General features: G+C 52.1%; 1 pseudogene; it reads left to right on the forward strand.

Annotated features, from left to right (window-relative positions):
• Positions 1-3285, forward strand: part of LOC102013409 — a 7795-nt pseudogene extending 4510 nt beyond the window's left edge.
• The last annotated feature ends 2950 nt before the right edge of the window (positions 3286-6235 follow it).

The following is a 6235-nucleotide window of genomic DNA, read 5'->3' on the forward strand; positions in this document are numbered from 1 at the left end:
TTTCTTTCTGTCTTTTTTTCCTATACTGGAGATGGAACTAGGGCCTTCACACTGAGCTCCACCCTAAACTCTTTATATATTTTGAGACGGGTTCTCACTGAGTCACTATGTTGCCCAGGCTCGGCTCAAACTTGCCTCAGCCTCCCAGAGGGCTGAGATGACAGGGATGTGCCCCCGTACCCAGCTGACTTTGCGAAGTATTTTGTCGCGTGTTTTGTCACAGTATGGAAAGCTGTCTAACACATATGTGTGTTCCTAAATTGATGCAGGAAACCCACCATGGATGTGAGAAACTGTAAGTCAAATCACTCTGCGTCTTAAATCAGGGTACACACACACACACACACACCCCACATCTAAATTAGAAACCTCCAGCGTTCCATTATAGCAACATGAAGCTGCCGAGTACAGCGGCACCTCAGTTTGTGAACTTAACCTCTTTTATGACTTGGGGGAGGACGGCTGCTTTTGGGCTTGTGTGGGGAAGATGCCATGGTTGTATCTGTCATTCGGCGCAGAGTTTGTGAACAGAAGCAAATTTTGGTCGAACACTTTTGTTTGATACTGAACTGTTTGTTAACAAGTGTTTGTGAACCAAGGTATTACTGTATATGCAGACTTCTGGCTTTTTTAGAAACATCAGAAAATCTGGATTTTGAGGGTGTTTTGAGTGTGGTAACTTTACACACACCCACATAATTCTAGGTGGTACAATGGTTTGGGTATGGTTTAATGAATCCCCCAAGGAACCAGGCATGTAATCCCAGCACTCTAGGAGGCTGAGACAGGAATCACAATTTCAAGCCTAGCCTGGGCAACTTGGTGACTTAGCAAGAACCTGTGTCCAAAAAAGAATTGAAACGGGGCTGAGGATGTTGCTTAATGCAATGGCCCTGGGTTTAATCAACAGTACCACAATACTACTACTACTGCTGCTATTAATAATAATAATGTAGCCCAAGGGTTCGTGCATTCAAGTATAATCCCCTTTGCAAAGTATTAAGAGGGTTGAAGTTAGCCACACTCAGTGGTACACACTTGTAGACTCAGATACTTGGGAGGGGCTGGGGATGTAGCTCAGTGGCACAGCGCCTGCCTGGCAAGCATGAGAACCTAAGTTCGATTCCCAGTTCAAAAAAAAAAAAACACAAAAAGTCAGATACTTGGGAGGCTGAGGTAGGACTCTATGAGCTCCAGGAGTTCAAGCCTAGCCTGGACAACACAGCAGGACTCTGGCTCCAAAAATTAAAAAAACAAACAATTTTAAAAGTATAGATGAAAAGAACAGTTAATGCTTACTTTTTTTTTTCTTCTTTTTAATTTTTTGACCAATTTCACCTGCTTATGTCTGGTAATCTGAACAACTAATTTGAAGACAACAATATGCAATATAACAACCACTGTTGCATTCCTACCATCTTATTTAGTGAAATTCTGTATCATTTCTGGTTTTTAAAATTATTTTTATTCTGTTTAAAATTTAAAAAGGGTAGAAAAAAGGGGCTGGGGATTTAGCTCAGCAGCAAAGCGCCTGCCTGGCAAGCACAAGGTTGTGAATTCGGTTCCTGGTACCGGAGAAAAACCAAAAAAACAAAAACAAACAAACAAAAAAAGGGTAGAAAATGAATCTGCTTGTGACTTTTAGAGGAGTGGCCTTCAGAAGGTGATTAGGATTAGATCAACTCATCACGCGTACCCTCCTGATTGAATCCTAGTGGCTTCCTAAGAAGAGGGCGTGGGACCTGAGGACACGCACACACAGCACCCGCGTCTGCCTGGACCCCTGTACCACGTGGGACTCTGCCCTGAGACTGCAGTGGCCAGCGGTGAGTCCCCAACTTTGGGCCTCCAGAAATGTGAGCTAAATGTCTTCTCTTATCCGGTTACCCAGCCTCCTGTACTCGATTAAATTAATGAAAAATGAACAGTACAGGAGGTCTTGTGAGAAGAGAAGGCAAAGTCAGACATGCTGGTTTTATTTATTTATATATGCATTTATTTTGAGACAGTAGTCCGGGCTGGCCTCAAACTCACAGCAATCCTCCTGCCTCAGCCTCCCGAGTGCTGGAATGACAGGTGTGCACCTCCATGCCTGCATGTGAGTTTTAAAATATGTCCACAAGTTTTCTGATACTTTTCCTTTCCAGGGATGGCCAGGCTGTAGAGGTCGAGGGGGAGTTTAGAAAGGTCAGTGTGGGGCAGGAGCCTCGTATGATTAGAAATAAGCATCGGAGGCATGGTTACTCCCAGTTCGTAATCCCAGCTACTCGGGAGGCTGAGGCAGGAGAATTGCAAGTTTGAGGCCAGCCTAGACCATTGAGTAAGAGCCTGTTTCATCATAAAAAGGGCTGGAGGCACAGCTGAGTGGTAGATTGCTCCTGGGTTTGATCCCCAGTACCTAACTTTTAAAAAGAGGTTTATTTTGTCTGCAGGTGGAAAAGTGCAAGCCCAGGACTGCCCTGACAAGGACCCCTGTGCGTTATCTCAAGGTGAGAGCACCAGCAGGTGCTGGAGGGCAGGCACAGACACCATCCCTGAGGAAAGAACCCTGTGACCTGATCACTTTATTTATTTGATGAAGGGTGCTGGGGATGGAACCCAGGGCCTTTGCACTGAGCTATATCCTCAGCCCTTTTCTATTTTGAGACACAGTCTCTCTAAGTTATGCAGGCTCAACTCAAACATGAAGTCCTCCTGCCTCAGCCTCCAGGAGTTCTGGGGTGACAGACCTGTGCCATCACATTTGACCCTGATCTCTTCTTTTTTTTTTTTTTTTTTTTTTTTTTTTTTTTTGGTTTTTCTCCGGTACCGGGAACCGAACTCACGACCTTACGCTTGCCAGGCAGGCGCTTTTGCCGCTGAGCTAAATCCCCAGCCCATCCCTGATCTCTTCTTAAAGGCACTGCCTCTTACCACAGTTCCAGCTCCGATGACAATTACATTCCAGTACGAGTTCCCGAGGGGACAGACCACCTTCCAACCACAGCACTACAGGAGGCAGAGTCTGGGGCGAGGGGGTTAGCTGGGGTGGGGACTCTGGAGAGACAGAGCATACAGTGGGTTCACTTGGGTCCCCCCCATCCTGACCCCCCGGGGATCTCTGAGTATGACTTGCACCTAGGTTCGCTCCAACGTGAGACAAGAGGGCCGGGCTTCCAGACCCCGACAAGAGCAGACCCTGGCATCTACAGAGCCTACATGCTGTGGTTTGCAAACGGCTCACCCCACAACGTTGGTGAGGTGCAGTGAGCCCTTTAAGAGGAGGAGACCAGTGGGAGGTGCCCGGGCTATGGGGCGTGTCTTTGGAGGGGCGTGTCTTTGGAGGGGCATGTCTTCAGGAGGGAGCAAAGTGGCTGTCCTGGGACCCCATTTGTTCTCCTGAAAGCAGGTGCTGTGAACGCAAGCTGAGCCCTAGGTTGCTCTCTGGCTTCCTGCCCAGCTCCACGTTGCCTTCTCTCACGCACACCTGCTGTTGTGACAATTAGTCCTGATGATCACCTTTTCTAAAGATCACTCTGGCTGCGTCTGGGTGGACCACAGGGGATGATCTGGGGGACTTTGTCTGGTCCCTGGTCCCTTCCTCTGTTCCTTTCCTGCTCTGCTTTCGGACATCATGCGATGGGGAGCTCCTCCCCACCACACCCTCCACCATGACACTTCTGCCTTGGAGCCCTCTGCCAGGGACTGAACCCAACCTTCTCCTTCAGGTCGTGGGCGTTAGGGTTTTTTTTCCCAGCAACTGAAAGGTAACTGGTACAGAATGCCACCCACCAAGGTTGCCCTCAGAGTGACACTGAGACTGGTACTACCCCTCGATCCTCCGGAATGGCACGTTCAATAAATGTCTTTTTCCATAACACTACTTGTCTGCAGGTATCTTGTCACAGTAACAGAAAACGCACTGACACACTAGCATCTGTAATAGCTAGCTTCCCAAGCTCAGGAATTTACCAGGGAGAATGGAGTTGCATCTGCCTTCATCCTGCTTGGACTGTTGCTAGTGGTCCCTGAAAGTAGCCACCCTGGTTGGTTTTGTATCTCAGGAATAATTTGCCACGCACACTACAGGTCTGAAGTTTTGAAGGACGTTCTGTCCCTGGTGGAGACAGGAACAAAGCCTGGGCTGTACTGGCCGGTTCTGTCTGGTCCCAGGGTGCCGCCTTCCCAACACATTCCGGAGTCATTCTTGAGAAGTGCGCATGCGCGGGGTGGAGGGTTGCACACCTGTCATCCCGGTGCTCTGGGAGGTTGCGGCAAGAAGATTGCAAGTTCAAGACCAGCCTGGGCAATGTGGCAAGAACCTGTCACAAAAGATAAAAAGGGGCTGAGGATATAGCTCAGCCCTGGGATCAGTCCCCAGAACCCACCCCCAACACACACACACACACACACACACACAACCTTGAGAAAGGAGAGAAAACTAGGTCCTTACAAGGTCTCCCAGAACTCTGTCGTGCAGGACGGGGGCCCTAACCCGGTACTGTGGTGGCCATCACCCACGGACAGCTGGGACTGGGCTTGGCCTTGTTCTCCATCTTATTTTTATTTAACAATACGCACCCCTTCCTCCTTGCCCCCAAGCCATTACACATGCAACGGTTCACAGCAACACGCAAATGGGTTCTGCTTCCCCGCCGCCAACTCCTGTCTCAAAGGAGCTCCCCCAGCTGACCTGGGCCCCGCGTCCCCGCCTCTGCCAGTCGCCCCCATTCATCTTAGCCTGGCGCCCCCAGCTCTCCGCCTGTGCCTGCAAATCCTTCCCGCTCTTAATTGATTCTTAATCTGCAGCCCAGGGCAGCGCAGCTGTGGAGCCAGGCGGAAATCGTTGCCGTCAGCGCCCGCCAGGGCGTGGGGGATCTGGGGAGCCTGCGCCCCCGTTTCTCACAGTCCTCAGCTGGCGCCTTACTCCGTTGTCCTCTCCGTTTTCCACCCTGCCGTGGTGCCCTCCTAGCTCCCGGGCTTTGTGGGGAGAGTTGTGGGGGAAGCAAGGCCTGGCGGGACCACGCTCTCCGCCCCCAGGGGGCACAGGAGCAGCTACCGCTCCCATTTCAGGCTCCTTCCTCCCGCACCCCCACTCTCACTGGGGAGGACGACTGCCCAGGGCAATGTGGGACCACGGGGCAGAGAGGGCCCTGTGCCCCCCACGCCACCTTGCCCTCCCCTTCCCTGGGGGGGGGAACCACGTGCCGTGGACATCGCCCCTGTGGCAGCCCCACAGCCTCGGGCAGTGACCTTGGACAGGAGCGTAGAGGGTGGCCAAGGTGACCAGGTTCTCCCTGCTGCCTGCTGACCCTCTTGGTGCAGAGTCGGGGTGAGGTCGGGCAGGGTCCCCACAACTGGGAGTGGGATCAGGACGGGCAGGAACAGAGGGTGACGCAGGAGGGAGGCCGAGCTCAGGGTGGGTGGTGTGCAGGTCAAGGGGGCCCTTGCAGCAGAAGACACATGCGCACACGTGCACGCACACACACACCCCTATCCGCCCGCACTCGCCCATCCGCAGGCTCACATGCAGGAAACCATGCTCATGCAACACACTCATGCACGCACACTCACACTCTGACACGCTCTGTACACACACACACACACACATTGCCCCACAAACACATACATGCAAACACATGCTTATACCTGCTCTGACAGTTACCCACTCACACATTTGCACACTCATGTGTGGTTACACACACCCCAGCACACACTCTCGCTCTTCTTCACAAGCAGGCTGCAGACCCCATGGCCTCCCTGCCTTCATCCCCTCCCCCTGCCAAGGCCGCCCTAAGCTCTGTAAATATCACAGCACTGCACACTTAGGCCGGGCAGGAGGGGGAGGTGGGCCCAGCCCTGCAGCTCCCCAAACCCTGCGCTGCCTCAGGACAGGGCTGAGTCAGGAGAGGACCACACCTCTGACCCCAGCCCCCAAGACTAGTACCCCACTGGCTCTGGGCCAGGCAGAGCATGGGAGCATCCCCGATGGAGGGGCAGGAGGGACCAGGGGACTGAGGGCCTTTTTTACATAGCTTGTTTGACATTCATGCTGCTTTTTTTTTTTTTTTTGAGACTGGGCTTCACTGAGCAGTTCAGGCTGGCCTTGAGCTCACTTTGTAGCCCAGGGTGGCCTTGAACTCGCAAGGATCCTCCTGCCTCAGCCTCCCAAGTGCTGCGATTACAGGTGTGCGCCATCACAACCAGCCGTTTTGCATATTAAATCCAGCGCCTACTGCGGGTGTTCTCCAGGAGC

Source organism: Chinchilla lanigera, unplaced genomic scaffold (assembly GCF_000276665.1).
Source record: "Chinchilla lanigera isolate Chin_1 unplaced genomic scaffold, ChiLan1.0 scaffold00014, whole genome shotgun sequence".
In the NCBI taxonomy this organism is placed as follows: domain Eukaryota; kingdom Metazoa; phylum Chordata; class Mammalia; order Rodentia; family Chinchillidae; genus Chinchilla; species Chinchilla lanigera.